At 44.8% G+C, this 21,000-nt stretch overlaps 1 protein-coding gene across 1 annotated transcript in view; it reads right to left on the bottom strand.

The window, feature by feature from the left end:
- The window catches only part of VWA8 (von Willebrand factor A domain containing 8), a 476,746-nt gene that overhangs the window by 385,219 nt on the left and 70,527 nt on the right, over positions 1 to 21,000 (bottom strand). The gene's annotated exons all lie outside the window — the stretch shown is intronic.

Genomic DNA, 21,000 nt, shown 5'->3' with positions numbered 1-21,000 from the left:
AGTTACAACCTCTGCACCCCCTATTGCTACACCACTCCGATTTATGCTGCACTCCTTAAGTCTATGAGAGGCCCCTACTTAGTGCAAGAGGAATATAAGTGTGTAAAAAACAAGATATGAGGAGATCAGCCTGACACTTTCACATGAATTTTGATATGGAACGCAATGGAAGCCAGAAAACCACACAATGACATGGAAGGAGGGTTATCACTGAAGTCCCAATCTAAATATCTGGTAATTAAAGATAAACTATGGCTATTCATTAATATTATATGTTGCACTATTGCTTTGTGAAACAAAGGCTGCAGCATGGTGAGTTTTCTGAACTGATGCTGATTTTCAGGCGAGATGTTACCCAGAGACTGACTAACCAAGCAGCTCACTGCTAATCAATCTAATTTCAAAATAACATTAAAGGAAAGCTAACTGGCAATAACCCTTTCCCATTACAGGTAAGAATTAAAAACACTTTTTACAAAAGGATGGCTTAAATGAAAACAAATGGTTTGCATAAGGTGGCAGATAATAGCCCGTTCTTAATGTGATTATACATGTGTGCATATTAAAAAATCGATCTATCCTGCATAATAAAATTACACCTATGTTCCAGATGGCAAAGCTAGATTAAATTATGCCTAATTTAGTAAAGACAGTTCTTGTTTGCACTTAAAAGTACATTAAATAATTATTTTTTTCTCAGCCCTGAACAGCATTTTATGCAATGTTTAATTTATTGTTAAATAAGGACTCTAGTAGGCACACAGCTTAACGCGCACGCGCGCACGCACGCATGCGCACGCACACACACACACACACACACACACACACACACGACATAAACGAGGTGAGCATGAAAAAGTATCTGTACTTCCATGGGGATTCTTCCAACTTCTAGTAGTCTTCTGGGACCCTCACAGCAGCTCCAGTGCTCCCCGCTGTCCCGCTGGCTGCCCGTAACAGCCAGAAAATGACGTTGAGAGTGACGTGGGCGTAATCGCAAGTAGGCGCCTACACATTGGCAGAAGTGCCAGCCTTACAGATGGCCAGTGGAGAGCACCAGAGCTGCTAGGAGGAACCCAGAAGACTCCTAGGGGCTGGGAGAAGCCTCAGGTAAGTAAAGATACATGTCCCTGCTCACCTCGTTTGTCCTATTACCACTTCACACCAAAGCAGTTTTTACCCTAACGGACAAGAGCGATTTTCACCTTTCAGTGCTCATCCCTTTCATTTGCCAATAGCTTAATCGCTACTAATCACAATGAAATGATCTATATCTTGTTTTTTACACCACCAATTAGGCTTTTTTGGGGTTGATATTTGTTTTCAGTAATTACTTAATTTTCTATGTATTTTAACCACTTCAGCCTACAGGGTTGAGATTTTTTTTTACATCTGAGCAACTTTCTCCTCCCATTCATTTGCCAATAACTTTATCACTACTCATCACAATGATTTGATCTATACCTTGTTTTTTCCGCCGCCAATTAGGCTTTCTGTGGGTGGTACATTTTGCTAAGAGCCACTTTACTGTAAATGCATTTTAACAGGAAGAATAAGAAAAAAACGGAAAAAATTAATTATTTCTCAGTTTTCAGCCATTATAGTTTTAAAATAATACATGCCTCCATAATTAAAACTCACGTATTGTGGGGGGCGGAGCCTGCAATGGAAGGGTGAGGACGCGCTTTCTCTCAGCTCCCGGCCATGAGCGTCTTCTATAGCTCAAACTGACCTTGAATCCCTTCCCTGCTGACCTGAAGTGGCATGAAAAGAACCAAGAAGGGTGACTCGGCCCAGCAGTGCCCTAATACCCCCTCACAAAGACCTCTAACTAGGTACTTCCAGGCACGAGGTGAGAACCAGGCTACTCACAAAATGGCGGAACAGGCCCCCTCGCCGCCGGCAATCTCAGGCTCTCTGAAGTCGGGCCCATCCGCCCTTACAAGTCTGGAGGATATATGGAGATTCCTGAAGGGGCTCCCCACCAAGCAAGATATGGAGGAACAGACCGAAAGAATAGTCGCCTCCACGAGATCCGAAATAGCCGCCATCCATGCAGATATCAATGGCCTGGCTGATCGGGTCACATCAGTGGAGGGAGACTTGGCATCATTGAAAGCGGAGGTGGCTAAGCTACGCGAAGACTCTGAGAGACAATCTACAGTTTCCCGTTCCATGCGCACCCAGATGGAGGACATGCAGAATAGAGGACGCAGAAACAATATACGGGTGAGGGGAGTTCCGGAGCATGTCTCCACGGATAATATTATACCCACGCTACGCACCCTCTTTAATGGACTTCTGAATAGACCAGCGGACCAAAAGCTAAAATTTGATAGAGCGCATAGGGCCCTCCGGGCTGCACCGGGAAGGGAGGAGCAGCCACGCGACATCATCTGCAGGCTGCACAATTATCAAGAGAAGGAGCAGATCATGATAGCAGCAAGGAAGAAAGGCAATCTGGATTGGGAAGGAGCAGCGGTGTCTCTCTTTCAAGACCTGGCACCCTCCACGCTGGCTCAGCGGCGGGCGCTAAAGCCTCTTTTGCAGTCTTTCTCCCCTGAAGAAGTCACATATAAGTGGGGATTCCCCTTTCAGCTGATGGTGAAGAAGGGAACTCAGTCTTTCTCTCTCCGCCACCCAAAGGATCTTCCGGAATTCTTCCGAGTAATGGACATCCCCACAGTGGCGGTTCCTGAATGGAATCCTGACACAATGGATTTTGCAGGGCCGCAGAAGCCACGCAAGCAACGATAAGAAGTGGGTCGAAATGTAAGTTTTGTTTCCCCTCCTCCCTGCTGCCCGCTTGATTACATACTGCCCCGTGTCCTGTGACTCCCAGTGCTCACATAATTGCAAAATGCGGCATCATCTTATGGTACCCACCACACGCAGCTGAACTCTTTCAGCGGGTCCCTTTGCCCCCCTTTTGCCCCCATGCGCACTTTGATGGACTCTTCCCCCCCACTTGCCCGAAGAAACCATGACAGAGACCTTAAAGCTGAAAAACTGCCTGAATTTACAAGAAACAATGTGTAGTGTTCTGGGCTCAGGTGGCTCTCACTCATACACGGTATGGGAGCCTGACGCCTCCGAAGATTTAATGCATGGGTGAAATGGTTGAGCGGCTCTGGTGGGGCGTCACTGGGCCCTAGCATGGGGGGTGGAGGGGAGGGGGCTTAATTGCCCGCTCCCCTCGGCTCCCCCGTTACTATGCAAGGATGGGCACCGGCGCCTCACCTCCCGCGGCATGGGGTAATGCACTCCTCAGGTAAACGATATATATATATATATGTATGCAATGGTCGTGGGGGTCGGTGGGGGGCCTCGTGTCTCTCCCGATAGATGGGGATGGCGGGATACTCTATATATTTGCTCAATGTTATGTGACTTAATGGGCTAACAGGATAAACATGCTTGTATACGGGTGGGGGAGGCTCTGGCGTGGCGTGCATCGGGTGACGCGTGGGGCGCTGTGGCGGTTCCCTGGGGGGAGCCTGGGTGCCCCTGTGTTCTCAAGGTGGCGGCAATTATGACTGCCTTCTACCACAAGCCTCTTTTAACCAAGGTACGGTGGCGCCTCGGCTCTACTCCTTCCGCCTTCCGGCGAATAGCACTACAGCAGTGTTTCTCCCTGTGCGTCACGTCACGGCGATCTCCTGGGTGGACTCCTGGGGGCGAGGGGACTTGATGTGGGTCTGGGAGATGCAGGTAGCATCTTGGGCGGGGGCCTATCCCCTATGGGACAAGCATGATGGGCCTCCCGGAGAGTGGGGTGGGCCCTCATAATGTTCCACTGTAAACTAATTTGTTACACCCTGGGGGGCCTGGGAGGGCCGGCAGGGGAGGGGAAATGTTATATTATGCTCTTCCTGCCGTTTGAGGGATAAGATACCTAGTTAACTATTAATATGCCTGAGGTTTATAATTTTTTTTGTTGGGGGGGGGGGGGGTTATAGGATTTAAAAGGGACAAAAGGTTAATGTATTAAGATGTTATTAGCGATGCGTACATGGTCGGGGCGGGGTCCCGTGACTGAGGTCCTTTCATTGAGTTCCCCTACCCCAGTGGGATTTGCCAGACATAAAATGGTGCCCATGAGGCCCCGAGGCAACGTTATCCAATGTCAGGAGACTGCTTCCTGGCGAGCACGATGGGTGAGCAACAATATTTATTCAACTCATTTGCTCCTAATGTGCTCTATACGCACTTTTCTGCGTACTTCATTTCTCTATATTTCCTCTCTGCTTTGTCTCTCTCTCTCTTCTCTACAGAATTGCTGTTCTAAACGTGGGTTGTTGGGGGGTACGGGTCCCGGGGAGCGTCTACTAGTGACCAACATTCCAGCGGTCACTTAAATTGCTGTCCTTAAATGTCAGGGGTTTGAATGTCCCAGAAAAAAGATCGGCCGTTCTTAATTTATGTCGTAAAGAGCATGCTAATATTGTGTGTCTACAGGAGACCCACTTCAAACAGCCCAAAATACCTAAACTTTATAATAAATATTACAAAACACTATACAGTAGCCCCGTCCAAGAGGCCAAGGTGAAGGGTACGGCGATACTCCTCTCTAAAGACACTCCCTTTACTTTAATTGACGAATATGGGGACCCGCAAGGTCGATTCAACCTAATTAAAGGCACTCTACACAACCAAAAAATTACTATAGGCTCCTATTATGCACCAAACACGAATCAGGTTTCCTTCCTTCAATCCTTCCTATCCCGCTTGCACTCGTTTGCGGAAGGAAGTGTCCTCCTGGGCGGAGATTTAAATCTCACCTTGAATCCATTAGTTGACTCCTCTTCGGGGAGATGCCCTGTATCTCAGAAATTATTACGAAAGTGCCACTCTCTTCTGCACTCCATGCAATTGGTAGATGTTTGGCGAATGCACAACCCCTCGGCAAAAGATTATACGTTTTTCTCCCATCCGCATAATACTTACTCGAGGATTGACTACATATTCCTTTCGCACAACCTTCTCTCGGTGTCGGCCTCTCCCGGGATAGGCAGCGTGACCCTTTCGGACCATGCGCCTGTCACGGTGGAGATCTCACTGGGAGGGTGCAGACGCGGCCCCGCCTCTTGGAGACTGAATAGCTCCCTGATAGAGGACAAACAAATATCTGAAAAAATCAAGGCTGAGATGGAGGAATTCTTCCATTTCAATGATCAGGAGGACACTTCCCCATTAATCCTGTGGGAAACGCACAAATGTTTCATCAGGGGCCTATTGATCAGGGAGGGAGCCAGGAGAAAGAGGGAACGTGACAAAGAAGTCGAACATATTCTCTCCTCTATAGCGGAGCTAGAAACAAAACACAAAAGGAGCAATTCTCCAACAGTTTTGTTAGAATTGTCAGGTAAGAGAGAAACTCTTCGGAAATTACTATTCCACAAAGTTAAATATGCAGCATCCAGGTGCCGCCGTTCTTTCTATGAATTCGGCAACAAATGTGGCTCAATGCTAGCTAAAGCCCTGAAAGACCAGCAAGTTTCTAATTACATATCTGGAATCAAGGATAAACATTCACAGCTGGTGCACAAATATGATGATATCTCACGAACTTTTAGGAATTATTATGCCTCCTTGTATAACCTTCCCCCCTCTGCTGGTGCTCCCTCCCCTGAATCTAAACGTACAAAAATATTTGAATACTTGACAAAGTCAGGCATGCCCACACTCCCTATAGAGGATATTGAAACCTTAGAAGAACCCTTTACGGAAGACGAATTATTAATAGCATTGGCTCAACTACCCACAGGGAAGGCCCCGGGACCTGACGGATACATTTCCGAATATTATAAGAAGTTTAAAAGTGTTTTAACCCCATACATGCTACAGGCTTTCAATGCTATTTCCGAAAGGCAGGGAGAAAATTTGGATTTCCCGACCACAATGCTTGCAGCGCATATCTCAGTATTGCCCAAGGAGGGGAAAGACCCCTCGATGTGCCAGAGCTACCGTCCTATTTCGCTGCTCAATGTAGACTTAAAGATCTATGCCAAGATGCTTGCGAATAGGCTATCCCCTACTCTTTGTGGCTTGATTCACCCGGACCAAGTAGGCTTTGTCCCAGGCCGGGAGGCACGGGATAACACCATCCGCACCCTGAACCTAGTCCATTGGGCAAGGTCCCAGTCCACCCCTATCCTTCTTCTCTCCACTGACGCTGAAAAAGCTTTCGATAGGGTGGACTGGGACTTCATAGAGGGTACTCTGCAGCATATTGGTCTGTCCACCAAAATGTGCAGACGCATAATGTCCCTATACTCCTCACCTAACGCTAAAGTAAAAGCAAATGGAGTGCTATCTGATAGCTTTGACATACGTAATGGAACGAGGCAGGGCTGTCCTCTCTCCCCGCTGATTTTTGCACTCTCTCTCGAACCCTTCTTATGTACAGTCAGAGCTAACCCAGACATCCAAGGAGTATCTCTTAAGAAATCCTCCCATAAAGTCGCAGCTTACGCGGATGACATGCTTTTTTTTCTCACAAATCCACATATCTCCCTACCAAATTTGGTACGGGAATTCCAGGACTATGGACTACTCTCTAATCTCTCGATTAATTATGACAAAAGTGAAGCAATAGGGGTCTTGCTTCCGGGCACATTAAAAGATACTCTGCGGACCAACTTCCCTTTTAAATGGCCACCTACAGCTCTTAAATACCTGGGCACACACATTACTCCTCATCCAAAAGACCTAATGGCCACCAACTTTACCCCCGCACTAAACCGAATTAAATCAGACCTACAAAAATGGGATAAACCCCATTTCTCTTGGTTCGGAAGGACGTGCATAATCAAAATGACAATCATGCCTCGTTTATTGTACCTCTTTCAGACTCTCCCTATATACATCCCGGCTGTATTCTTCAAACAATTAACACAGGAATTCTCTAAATTCATCTGGAGAGGTCGAAAATCTAGACTGAGATATGCGCTGCAAACAGCTCCTAAAGAAATGGGGGGTATGGCGGTCCCAAACCCTGCATTATACTATGCCTCAGCAGTTTTAATTAGAATCATTGACTGGAATAGACACGCCACCCAGAAGAGGTGGGTGGAGGTGGAGGAAGAACTAGCAGGAGATAGTCTCAGCCTAATCCCCTGGCAAACTCAATCGAGGCGTACGCTAGACCCTGCCGCTGCGTTAGTTACCCATACCCTCAAGGTCTTAGCTAAATATAGATCTGGCAGACTAATTTCCCCATGGCCTTCGCCACTTCTACCTATTCTTAATAATCCAGCATTCCCTCTAGGTCTGCCCCCCCGGAGTTACCCTCCTTGGCGCAATGCCCAGCCGCTCTGCGCATATCATCTCATTCATGAGGGGGAATGGAATTCTTTACCCAATTTAAGGAACGTGTTGAACTCCCAGGCATTGGACCACTGGAGCTGGACTCAGTTTAAACATTTTCTATTGCAACAGGGTACCAGGGCTGAACTAGGAAGACCCCTCACTCTATTTGAGCAAACCTGCAGGGGATCGGGACCAATCAGAGGAACTATCTCTCTCGTGTACTCTCTGCTTAATGATACAGATGAGCCGTCCGCAGATTTGAAGTTGAAGTGGGAAGCTGACCTTAACATCTCCTTCTCAACAAAACAATGGGGGAAGATTTTACTGTTTGCCCACAAATCATCCATATCATCGAGCAGTCAGGAAGCGGGTTATAAAATCTTTACGCGCTGGTATCTCACTCCATCGAGACTCCATGCGATGTATCCCTCCATCTCTCCTAGTTGCTGGAGATGTGGACAAGATCCAGGTACCCTGTTGCACATTTTCTGGTCCTGCCCCTGTCTCGCCAACTTCTGGCTTGATATACGCACACAGATACATGCGCTGACAGATTTCCTACCACCAGATTCTCCGGAATTTTTCCTTCTCCATCATAATACATGGTCCATCAAAAAGTATAAAAAGTCTCTTACTAGACACCTAGTAAACGCTGCCAAAGCGTTGATCGCTAGACGATGGAAGTCACAAGAACCTCCGGTTTTGAGAGATTGGCTAAAGGAGGTGGATAGAATCTGCCAGCTGGAAGACTTGACAGCCACTATATATGACAGGTCAGAACAATTCTGGAAAACATGGTTCTGGTGGTTTGAATTCAAAGAGTCTCCTCAATTCACCACCCTCATGTCCGGATAACTTATCCATTCACGGCCCCCTGACACTGCTCTCAGGAATTATGGACGCCGCCGGGAATAATACCTGTGCTCACCTCCAACCCACCGAAATCTTATCTCCTCTTCTCTTCCTTTCTTTCTTTTTCCTGTCTCTCTCCTTTCTTTTTTCTTTCTGCACCAAGGCTAATATATAGCAGTAAATGTTAAGTCTTAGCGCTCCCAAAAGGAAATTAAGGGATCCGTTAACTTCTAATATAGCAGGTACCTGGCTGTATGATCCCTACGGGGCACCAGGATACCAAAACTTTAAGGGTTTCCTCTTGCAGTGGATGGTCTCTAAATGCAAGTATATTATGGGGGGTGCTGTCAGGTGGTATACGATATCACCTTGATAAAGTTTATTGTGAAGCTTACACGTCTGTTCAGTTTGAAATAAGATAAGCAAGTCTTTGCTATTTTGTACTCTGTCCTTTATATGTTGAAAATAAAGAATCTTTAAAAAAAAAAACTCACGTATTGTATTTGCCCATATGTCCCGGGTATTACACCGTTAAAATTATGTCCCTATCACAACGTATGGCGCCGATATTCAATTTGGAAACAAAGGTGCATTTTTTCAATTTGCGTCCATCACTATTTAGAAGCCCATAATTTAATAAATCATATTGATATACTCCTTTGACATGAATATTTAAAAGTTCAGACCCTTAGGTAACTATTTATGGTTTTTTTTTTTTTATTTATTAAAACTTGTATGTGGGTATTTTTTGGTGTGGGAGGTAAACAGGGGATTTTTCATGTAATGTAATGTAATGTATTTATTTAATACAAAGTGAGTTTTTGGTGTAGTTTGCTATTTGGCCACAGTCAAAAAGTCCTGGGAGCGATCGATCTCACTCCCAGGAAGAAGAAGAACAGAGCTCAGAAAAGCCGCAGCGTCAGAAGGGACGCTGTCGGCTTTTCTTCAGGGGGGGGGGGGGGGTGTCAGATCAGTGAAAGGGATTTACAATCCTTTTCATTGATCGCTGGGCTAACGGCACGGGGGGGCCCGCGGGAGCGCGCGCGACCCGCGAGAGTGTGCGCAGCCTAACTGGACGAAAATTTTCGTCCAGTTAGGCTGAAGTGGTTACAGGGAAATTAAGGAAAAAATTACAAAATACACTATTTCTCCAATTTCAACCCCTATAGTTTTAATATAAACACTGCTACTGTTCATAAAGCCCACACATTTTATCTGCCTATTTGTCCTGATTATCACAAGACTTTTATTATGTCCCTAGTACAAAGTATGGTGACAATATATTATTTGGAAATAAAGGTGTTTTTTTTTCTCACTAATCTCACGTGCACAGCGGCAGCAGCACTGTTTGACTTCTAAAACGTCCTGGAGCCGTTAAGAGGCTCTAGCAAGACGTTTTTATAAGTCTGTGTCACAGGAGCCCTAGTGGTCAGACCGCAATTGGCCTTCTAAACGGTGCCAGCGCACAGATCGTGCGAACTCTGGTCGCAGTCAATGCGCAGGAACCGTTAAGAGATAGCCGCAGACAAACCAGAAGGGAGCCTGTGAGATACGGGCGATTACAACTTCACACACTGGTTCAGGGTAGATCTGCCACCACCGCGGTTACCATGGGACCGAGGAGCCCACAGACTGACTAATCCTGCAAATAAAAACGGTTAAAACACGCTGTATTCTGTCTAGCCAAAAACAACCAATAGTAGCGTCTCTCCAGAGACCCGGGATCAGTTCTGTGTGTGCTGATAAGCAGGGTAGCGGAACAGTGAATGACTTGGAGGAAGTCTTTTATTCACAGCAATATAAATAATTAATATATACAGACAATTATTAAAATCAACAATTATTAAAACAGTAATAGCCAGTATAAAAAATAAAAGGAGGGAGAAAAATACTTAGTTCCTGGAAAGATGTCCTTTAGTGGGAAAACTTGTAAAGTTCTTGGTTTCAATCAAAGTTCAGAGTTCAGACCAGGTGGATGCCAGCATATCCTCAAGCTGGCACAGATGAGTTCAAGATGTTTCAGGGTGGAGGACACTGAGTTTGGGTCCTCTGCCATTCCTATGCCCCTGATTCAGTAGGAGGGAGTGAGGGCGGAGCCACACACCCCCTTAGACCATGAGATGAGTCCTCCCCTTGTCCTGGGGACCAGAAATCATACCTTAACCATATATGGGCTCTATCTCACAGAACCGTACAGGTCAGGGCAGATGTACGAATATTTTCAGGTCTACCTCGATGTACCCAGCAGCCTGATACCAAACATGAGGGGTGGGACCCCTGTGGTATCATTAGGGCACTGTTGAACTGCCTAACTGGCAGTCTTTACCGCAAAATGTTCTGAAATGTTCTCAGAACCAACGCCAGACAGGGCCCTCCATGCTCTGCTAGTTTGGAGAGTCTGCCAGCCTGGCAACACAGAAAATATGACACATATAGCAGTTTATGGAATATGATCTACATCTGGGATTGATAGCAGGTCATTCCTAGGTGAGGTTCTTTTGAAGCTGGCAACAGCAAGCCACATGTCAGCTCCCCTGCTGGGGGAAGGAGCCGGAGTGTCTGAGTTTTCCCACTCTAGATTGCTTCTGTCATGGTGCTTGCCACCTCTACCTGATGGATGGGCCATCAGCACAGCTTGAAGCCAGGGACTCTTCTGCAGCAGATTAGGCCCCAGGCTCATTAGCATATCAAAAGAGCCATCCTGCATGCCCTGCTGATGCTATCTCTCTGCTGAGAAAAGACTCAGCTGCCCCTACACACTCAACCCAGATTCTATCGATCTGAAGCGCAATCGATGCAGAGAATCGAGTGCGATCGCTTTTTCTTCACGGGCGGTTACAGGACGCGCGTGCGGCCCCGCAACCGTCCGTGACAGTCTGGTTGTCATTAAGTGCTTAAACTGAACAATTATTAAAAGTGATATAATAGCTACTACTTTTTAGTTCGCCTCCCTGCGTAATTTAGCAATTACTGTTATGCATTAAAGCTGTACAGATTACTTATTTTATTACACACTAATACAATATATATCTCTTACAAAGCTCTCCTTTAAGTGAACCTAAAGCCGATCAAAAAAAAATGAGATTAACTCACCTGGGGCTTCCCTCAGCCCCCTGCAGCCGATCGGTGCCCTCGCAGCTCCGCTCCGATGCCTCTGGACCCGCCAGCGAAGACTTCCGGTTTCGCCGTCACCGGCCGACAGGCATGGGAACGCGAGTGATTGTTCGCGTTCCCAGCCTGTATATCGCCCCCTATGCTGCTATTGCGGCCAGGAGTCCTCTATTATGTCCACTGCCTCTCAATCTCACATCCAAGACTTCTCAGGAGTTTTACCCCTCCTTTGGAATTCTTTTCCACACTCTATCTGCCATGCTCTAAACCTTGAAAACTTCAAAAGCAACATTAGAATACATTTCTTCAGACACATTCATAAATCTCCCTTCAGAGACATATTCACATCTACATCAGTTGTCATGATTCTTTGCTACATTGAGAGGCCTTACTTTACCTCCCCACCTAGTGTCTCCACCTAACTACCCTAGAGATTGTTAACTCACCAAGGTAGGTCCCCCTCCCTTTCCCCTATGGTTCTTCATAAAATTAGTATCATAAAATAGTACCAGCATTTCTGTGTGCTTTTTATGCCATGCATGAACTTTGTATGTATTTTGTACTTGTATAGCTGGATGTTACAATTGTACTGTGCATGAATTATTTATGTAGTTATGGTCTGCACTACTTTCTGTTTTATACATTGAACAGCGCCATGGAAAATGATGGTGCTATACAGATTAATAATAATACAGAACTCAGATTATCTACAGTGATTTACAGGGCACATTAAGAATTTGTATTGTAGAAAGTCCATCAGAGGAGCTCACAATCTACTTCCTGTCTTTTACAAAGCCCACAGGACGCAAACTGGTGATGACTATTTGCAGCAGGACATAACAAGGCAAATACATAGAAGTAAGTCAATGGGATTTATGAAAGTGCAGCCTCATAGTGTACACTCAAACAAAAGGAAACCAAGTGAACCAAAACAGTGCAGCCAAAACACTAGTCTGACACATAAATATGTACAGATATAAACAATGTATACATCATAAAGTACCGATATGCAATACATATACAGTGCATCTGTAAAGTATTCACGGCGCATCACTTTTTCCGCATTTTGTTATGTTACAGCCTTATGACAAAATTGATAGAATTCATTTTTTTCATCAGAATCTTCCACACAACACTCCATAATGAGATTGTGAAAAAAAAGTTTACACAAGGTTTTGACAAATTTATTAAAAATAATAAGTATTCACAGCCTTTGCTTAATACTTTGTAGATGCCCCTATGGTAGCAATTACAGCCTCAAAGAGTAACTGTTAGGCATTAAATGCGAAATAAATTTTCTATTGCAGAGTGTTACACAGCAACAAAGGGTGCTAACAAGGCAATTCAAACATTTAAAATCAATCTTACTTTTTTTCCTGATTGGTTTTTCCTCCTCATGCCCCCAGGCTCTAAGAGGGTATGGATGGCCGCAGAAGAGAAGTGACAGGCAGGGCGAATCAGCCTGATTGGCTGAAGCCTCTGTCACTCACCTCTCTGAGCTGCGATTGGCCGCCTAGTCTCCCCTTTACTGCGGTGGATTTAGCCGTTGTTAGAGCGCAGGGAGGGGGCCAGAGGCTATCTCCTGTCTCTGTCCTCTGCCACCCTCCTCCAGTAGCATTTCCACTTGGTCTCTGCTCGCCTGCTGCATGTGCCACCGCATTCCCCCTCTTCCCCGCACTGATCAATGGGGAAGGATGAAAGCGGCGCGCACAGACTCACCTAATATTTGTTCCAGGCTCTGCAGTTATAATTTAAGTAGGCCTCAGTTATTTGGACTGAGTTAGTCAAAAAGGCTTGGGGAGCAGATCTGCCCTTTAAGGGGATTTTCTCTTTTTTAGAGAGAAAATCTGCAGTTCTGTCAGCAGAACCAGAACATACCAAGAAGCTGTTCTATGGACAAGGCCACAGGTCTCCCTGACCTGTGCATGTACACCACTAGAACAGTAAACAACAGCCATATTTACTAAACACCAAATTCCTTGTAAGTGGGGCAGAAGCCTCATTGAATATTAATCGAGTAGGTGTGTATTATGACCCCACGAGGGGGCTCCACCAATAGTCTGATCTAGGGGATGGCGAAGATGATGTCATATTTAACTCTTTCCTATCCACTATTAAAGATGCGGGACGGGCAGACAGAGGGCATCCTCTCTCTGATTCCTGATATGCTTCAATACTGACTGGGACCTCTAAGTATGTTCATTCCTTTCAGTAATCTGATATGATGTATGCTGTACATAGGTAGTCTAGTGTAACATAGAGTAGATATAAGAATACCTGACTAACGTCCGCAGGGAGTTAGGCAAGAGCTGTAACGCCAAGAAACATGAAGATCTGCTTTGCTTGCTAGGATATGATGAACTGTATCTATCTGTATATCTGTTTCCTGAATAAACTCCGTAAACATTGAAGAAGCCTGAGAAAAGTCTATCTCCTGCTTGCTGTGTGAGGAGTCGTGTTTGCAAACTCTTGCTGATGAGTTTGCTGGTGCCGGAGCAAAAGGTGATTTATAACAGTTTTTCCTCCTCATGCCCCCAGGCTCTAAGAGGGTATGGATGGCCGCAGAAGAGAAGTGACAGGCAGGGCGAATCAGCCTGATTGGCTGAAGCCTCTGTCACTCACCTCTCTGAGCTGCGATTGGCCGCCTTGTCTCCCCTTTACTGCGGTGGATTTAGCCGTTGTTAGAGCGCAGGGAGGGGGCCAGAGGCTATCTCCTGTCTCTGTCCTCTGCCCCCCTCCTCCAGTAGCATTTCCACTTGGTCTCTGCTCGCCTGCTGCATGTGCCACCGCATTCCCCCTCTTCCCCGCACTGATTAATGGGGAAGGATTAAGGCGGCGCACACAGACTCACCTAATATTTGTTCCAGGCTCTGCAGTTACCTTCTATTCTCTCTGCACTGCCTCCGGTGGTAGTGCAGAGAATAGATGAGAACAGCAGCGCTTGGATCCATTATTAGGCGAGTCTGTGCCTGCTCCATTTATCCTCCCCGCTGTGCTCAGAATAAGTGCGGGGAGGAGGGGGATCGGGAGTGGGGGGGGGGGAAGAATCTACCCTGCCAGGAGGGGGATAGTTCATTAAGAAGATTAAAAAATTAATGAGGTGGACAGTGCAATACATCTGTTATGTAAGTAGAGAAAGTATGTATCTACTTACATGTGTATTTTTTTAGGGGGGCGTATTATGGCTAACAGTTGTTCTTTAAGTCTTTTTGAATATGATGCCACAAGCTTGGCACGCCACTTGTCCTTGGCCAGTTTTGCACATTCCTCTTTGCAGCACCTCTCAAGCTCAATCAGGTTGGATGGGAAGCATTGGTGCAACCATTCTCTCCAGAGATGTTTAGATTCAAGTCTGGGCTCTGGCTGGCCCACTCAAGGACATTCACAGAGTTGTCCTGAAGCCACTCCTTTGATATCTTCGCTGTGTGCCTAGGGGCATTGTCCTGTTGAAAGATAAGTTCAAGTGCATTCTGGATCAGGTTTCCATCCAGGATGCCTATGTACATTGCTGCAGTCATCTTTCCCTTTAGGACACTTTTAAACTTAAAGGAATACTATCGATTCACATATTTTTTTCAATTGACACAGGAATTGTTTGGGAAGTGCTGCTAAGTACTGGTGTATACATTTTAGTAGCAACTTCTTTGTTTACTGTTAGCAAAATACTTTCAAAGTTTACTGACGCCAAAACTGACGGCTGACTGAGCCATGAGGAGAGGGGAAATTCCCCTCACACTTGATCAGTTAACTCTTAATGTGTAGCTCTGTGTGTGACAGAGAAGAGAGCTCCCAACAGCTGCAGCTCCTGTGTCCTGTGTTTCTGACTGAAGTGTCAAAAGAGAGCAGAGGAAATGTATCTAATTGTCACAGCTTTTCATACTGTTTTTGCTTTCAGAGTTTGATATGTTTGATATTTGCTTTCTGTAGTCTGATATGCAACTCTGGCTGTGCATTGAAGCAGACACCCCTTCTGCAATTGATTTGTCCCAATATAGCTAAATCCTACCCTCAATAAATTACAGTTTTTGCCTCTGATATTGAACATGAAAAGTAGGAAAATGCTTACACAGCTACTTAGACATTATTTGTACATTGTCATTTTAGAACACTTGGGTATCGATAGTATTCCTTTAATCAGTTGGTGTGCGTTAGTACACGTTTTTTCCATAGCAGTGCATTGTGACAAAGAATTCCGTTAAAACGCGTTAAGTGTGAAAGGTGCCATAGGAGAACATGGGCATTACTTTGAAAATCAGTTTTCTTTCCGATTTAACTGAGAGCAACTGATTAAGTGTAAAAGGGCCCTTAGCCTAACTAGTTTCCCAGTTCCTAACGCTGAAAAACATCCCCACATCATGATGCTGCAACCACAATGCTTCACTGTAGGGATGGTATTGGTATGGTGGTGAGCAGTGCCTGGTTTCCTCCAAACGTGATACCAGGCATTCACACCAAGAGTTCAAGCTTTGTCTCATCCAACTAGAGAATTTTGTTTGTCATGGTCTGTGTCCTTCAGGCGCCTTTTGGAAAACTCCAGACAGACTGCCATGTGCCCTTTTACTTAGGAGTGGCTTCCATCTGGCCACTCTACCACAGAGGCCTAATTAGTGGATTGCTGCAGAGATGGTTGTACTTCTGGAAGGTTCTTCTCTCTTCACAGATGAATTATAGAGCTCCGACAGAGTGACCATCAGGTTTTTGGTCACATACCTAAGGCGCTTCTTCCCTGATTCCTCAGTTTAGATGTCCGCCCAGCTTTAGGAAGAGAACTGGTGGTTTTGAACATCTTCCCCTTACGGTTAATAGAGACCACAGTGCTCATTGGCAGGGCTGTGGAGTCGGTCCAAAAATCCACCGACTCAGACTCCTCAGTTTAGGATTCCACCGAGTCAGACTCCTCTAATTTGCATATTACAATTTTGTTGATTAAAAGTATGTAACATGAAATTCGTCTCTTAACTGCCAACGCTTACGAATTTTACAAGACAACTGAAGTGAGAAGGATATGTAGACTACTATATTTATTCCCTTTAGACTAAAACTAGTCCTTGGTAAGAGTACTTGTAAAAGGTACAAACCGGAACAAAGAACATCTATCAGGCCCTAGGCAATGTAAGTGTGGGTACATGTAAGAATGATGTGCAGGTACTCTGCAGGGGCATGAGGAGATTCTTCCTCTATTACACATTCTTCATGCACAATCTGAACAAGGTTTATGGGTGACAGACAACACCTCTGTGTTCAATGTGCACAACATTCTCAGGGGATTCCCTGCAGCTCTGTGGGGAGTGCATATGTAGAGTATAGTACTACTGTGTAACAAAGTAAACCTGAGACAGATGAAATTAAAGTTTTATACATACCTGGGGCTTCCTCCAGCCGCCTTCAGGATAATCAGTCCCTCGTTGTCCTCCTCCACCACCTGGATCTTCTGCTATGAGTCCAGGTACTTGAGCCAGTCGGGCGTAGTGCGCATGCACACACTCCGCAGCCAGGAGCATACTACACCTGTGCAGCACTATTGCGCAGGTGCAGAATGTTCCTGGCTGTGGGAGCGGCATGCGGCCGGACTGCGCTGACTGGCTGAATTACCAGGACTCATATCAGAAGATCCGGGTGGTGGATGACAGCGAGGGACTGATTAGCCTGAAGGGGGCTGGAGGAAGCCCCAGGTATGTATAAAACTTTACTTTTCATCCGTCTCAGGTTCCCTTTAATTTGTAGTCACCAAACCAAATTTTAACAACATATCAAATTATTTGATTTCATCAGCAAAGGGAGTGCATACATTTGCATAAATCAGCATCAATGCAGAATTATTTCCATCTCGTTGACCATCTCTATAAGTGACACAGCTACACATCAGGCTTTATTCTTACAGCATAGATGTTATTTAGTATATATAAGAGATTCCTGTGTACACATCATATATACAGTCACAATTAGATATGTATATTTGACCTTAAAAATACGGGGACTGCTTTATTAAAGCAGCACAAGTAACTAATTTTGATTGATTTATTTCATTTTTGTGGACTAAGCACAGCTATTACTGTATATATACATTATTTTTAATGACTATTATCTGAGAAATAGAACATTTTATCATATTTTCTATTTTAATTACAGTTACAAATTCATTAGGAGTCGGAGTCGGAGTTGGTGCATTTTTTTCCGACTCCGACTCCAGGCACCCAAAATTGCCAGACTCCACGACTCCGACTCCACAGCCCTGCTCATTGGGACCTTCAAATCAGCAGAAAGATTTTAGTAATCTTCCCCAGATTTGTGTCTCGAGGCAATCCTGTCTCGGAGGTCTACAGACAATTCCTTTGACTACATGCTTGGCTTGTACTCTGACATGAACTGTCAACTGTGGAACCTTAGACAGGTATGTGCCTTTCCAAATCATGTCCAAACAACTGAATATATCACAGATGGACTCAAATTAAGCTGCAGAAACATCTCAGTGATGATCAGCAGAGAAAACAGGATGCACCTTAACTAAAACTTCATGGCAAAGGCGTTGAATACTTATCTACATGTGCTTTCTCTCTCTCTCTTTTTTTTGGGGGGGGGGGGGGGGGGTGTAGATGGGAGCCTGGCTGCAGGAGGCAGAGAGAGGGTACATCTTTGGATCCAGGAGGTAAAGAAGGGGGTGCATATTTGCCTGCAATGAGCGTCCCAATTGGAGCTGATGCCTCCCCTTTCTCTTGAACCGGTAACAAGCTATGATAAGACTCTCTATTGCTGCTATAATGATAAATGGGGGCAGTTATGAACAGAGTTTTGGAGGCAGACCATGGGCCATATCAATGGTTAAGCCCATGTGAAAATGTACAGCCCTTATAATCACTTCAGGTACACTAAGTTTTATATTAGTCTCAGGCAGCAACATGAAATATGCTGACAGGAGGTAGAAATCCCAGAAAATCCAGACATCTAAAGCTGGGTCTACACGTGCCGATGTATCTTATCAATCGAGCCGCTGATGCGGCTCGATTGATAAGATCCGACAGGTCCGATCTCGCTGCAGCCGATTCCCCGCTTGTTCCCCGCGAGCGGACAATAGCAGGGAATCAAGCGGAAGATAAGTGGCGCCGGCGGGGACGAGTGGGTATCGAATCAGACGCACGCGCGGACGAGCGGGGACGCAGCGGGTACACTTGGGGATGCGGAAGAGTCGATCCGGCGGCTAATCGAGCCGCCGGGTCGCTCCGTGTATAACACCATCTTCAGGTGAGATAGTCGACTGCAAGTCAATCTCTGCAGATCTCTCCCATTTCACCTAAGAATCAAATTTATATTACTGCAATAGACCCCAGACTGACTGCTCTGCTCTCCAACAACCTTCTAATGGCTTCCTCACTTTCCACACCATGACTCCACTTCTGCATCGTCTCCCCCTCTCTTTGCAATTCCCTCTCACCCTATTAGACTGGCTCTTAATGTTAAGATTTTTATAAGCCCTCAAACCTCACCTCTTCCAAATCTCCTACACATTTTCCCCTCTCCTAATAATTTTCAAATACCCACAGTTTCATTTACCAATTCTTATTTACACCATGATGTACACTGTACAAATTTGTGCAGTAAAAGTCAACTCAAGTTTCCTCTGGGTGTGTCAATAAAGCAGCGATGTTTTCATGACCAGCTGGGTCATGTGCCGAGTAGGGGAAAAGAGTCACCACTTAATGCCATGGAGGCTGCAAAGTCACCTTTTCCCGAGATTCAGAAGTGCTTGTTGGCAGATGTAATGTGTTGAGAACTCTACCACAATCACCAAACTTAATTCTCAAATTGATAGGCATACTCTGTCTTCTCAAGTCTTTATAGCACTAGGGCCTGCCTAAAGAGGGTTTACACTCCAGATAACTGAAAAAAATAATCAAATAAGAAATTACTTTTTTAGCTTACCTATCCTGTGATATTAGAAAAAATAATATTTCTGCTTGTTTCCATGTGTACGGTTTCTCTTAGATGCCAAAAATGACATCACTTTTGCCCTTTTTTTTTCCAACCCAGCTCAGTGTTAGTTTTCCCTTCCTACTGCTGCAGCTTACTGTCCTTCCCACAGCAAACATCATCTAGACAACAGGCTTACTGTGTAAACTTTTCAAATGGATATATTATAAACCAATAATAATAATGAAGGCATGGGTGGGGTTCAATTACCTTCTGGTCATAGTGTCCTTATCTTATTCTAAATGTGAAGCTTTCTGCTATTTGCATGCTGAGATAAGCTTGTTACTTTAGCTAAAAAAAAAAGGCGAACAACTTTCTAAATTCCCTCTGGCACCACAAAGTTCCTGCAGTTACGCAAAGGTACCCACAACAGGTAAAAAAAAATATTGGGGGACATATAGGGTCCAATTTTAGAAAAAAAGACGGGTTTACATATATTTTTGGGACACTTAGGCTCGGTTCACATTAGCTTTTGCCAACGGAACCAGCCGTACGGTTCCGTTGTCCATTCCGCTGAACGGACAAAAAATTGCAGCGGGACCCAATTTTCCGGATCTTTTTGCTCAGCAGAACGAAACTGGAAGGTCTTGCAACTACATAGGAACTATTGAAAACAGACAGTTTACAGCACACTGGCTGGAAAAACTGACAGTTTTTACCTGATCCTGATGGCCGTACAGCCGGCTCCGCAAAAAAAACCACAAATGTGAACCGGGCCTAACTTTTTTCAGCAATTTTTTAATCTTGGATTTTTCAACCCCCTTTAAAGCGGAATATAACCCTGCATTTCAACTTTGCTCTAAAACATTATTTACAGCATATTATATGCAAAAAGCATTTTTTTTTTACTAGACCAGCATTGGAAGGGTTAAACACAGAGGTTTTAAGTTCCGTGCAGACATTCAGATGGTTACATTCTATTTAGTTAGTGTGTAATTGTTTATCAATAGATACATCTCTTTGGCTGTCCTCCAAGCTCCTTCTCAGTGAGAGAGATGAGTCATAATAAACACATATTTGTAAACAAAAAGTATCTAACTCAAGTTCGGATTCGGTTGCAGAAATCTCTAGGGACTTTAAAGCCCTGTGTAACCCTTCCAATGCTGGTCTAGTAAAAAAAAAAATGCTGGTTGCATATAATATACTGTAAATAATGTTTTAGAGCAAAGTTGAAATGCAGGGTTATATTCCGCTTTAAGTTATAATAAATGTGTTTACCATTAATGTATACTAAGTTTAGGCGACATTGTACAACACAATACACCGTTAGGGAAGGTTCATGTCAGCGCATTTTTAATATGCATTCACTTATTAGTGAGGTGGGTCTTATTTCCACAATACTCCTATTTGTTGGCCATTTTAATGCCAAGAGCACTCTATTCAGATGAGTCAAGCTCCCACGCCATGCTGAAAGCACACTTCCACCAGGTAGATACATGCATGACCAAATGAGCCACCCTATGCAAAAATGACATGGTTTGCTGTGTAATTCTGTTACATCTTCTTGGCGCAGGACCTTTTCTCAGGTGCATCACAGGCATCTAGACATAAGTAATCTCACAAAGGGAAATGTATTATTAGGGAGCTCTTGAAGGTTTTCCAGGTGGGGAGTAGAGTTAGGAATAACCTAGTGGCTTAGGTTACACTAAGATTGGGGGTGTAGTATTCAGCACAAGGGCAGTTATGTTAGGTATTGGGCGGGTGGTGGTAGTGGGGGGGGGGGTGCTAGAAATTTAAATTAGGGGAGTATGCTATTTTTTT

The sequence above is a fragment of the Hyperolius riggenbachi genome, chromosome 2 (assembly GCF_040937935.1).
Source record: "Hyperolius riggenbachi isolate aHypRig1 chromosome 2, aHypRig1.pri, whole genome shotgun sequence".
Taxonomy (NCBI): Eukaryota; Metazoa; Chordata; class Amphibia; order Anura; family Hyperoliidae; genus Hyperolius; species Hyperolius riggenbachi.
The sequence above is the reverse complement of the archived record's forward strand: the minus strand, read 5'-3'. Positions and strand labels throughout refer to the sequence as shown.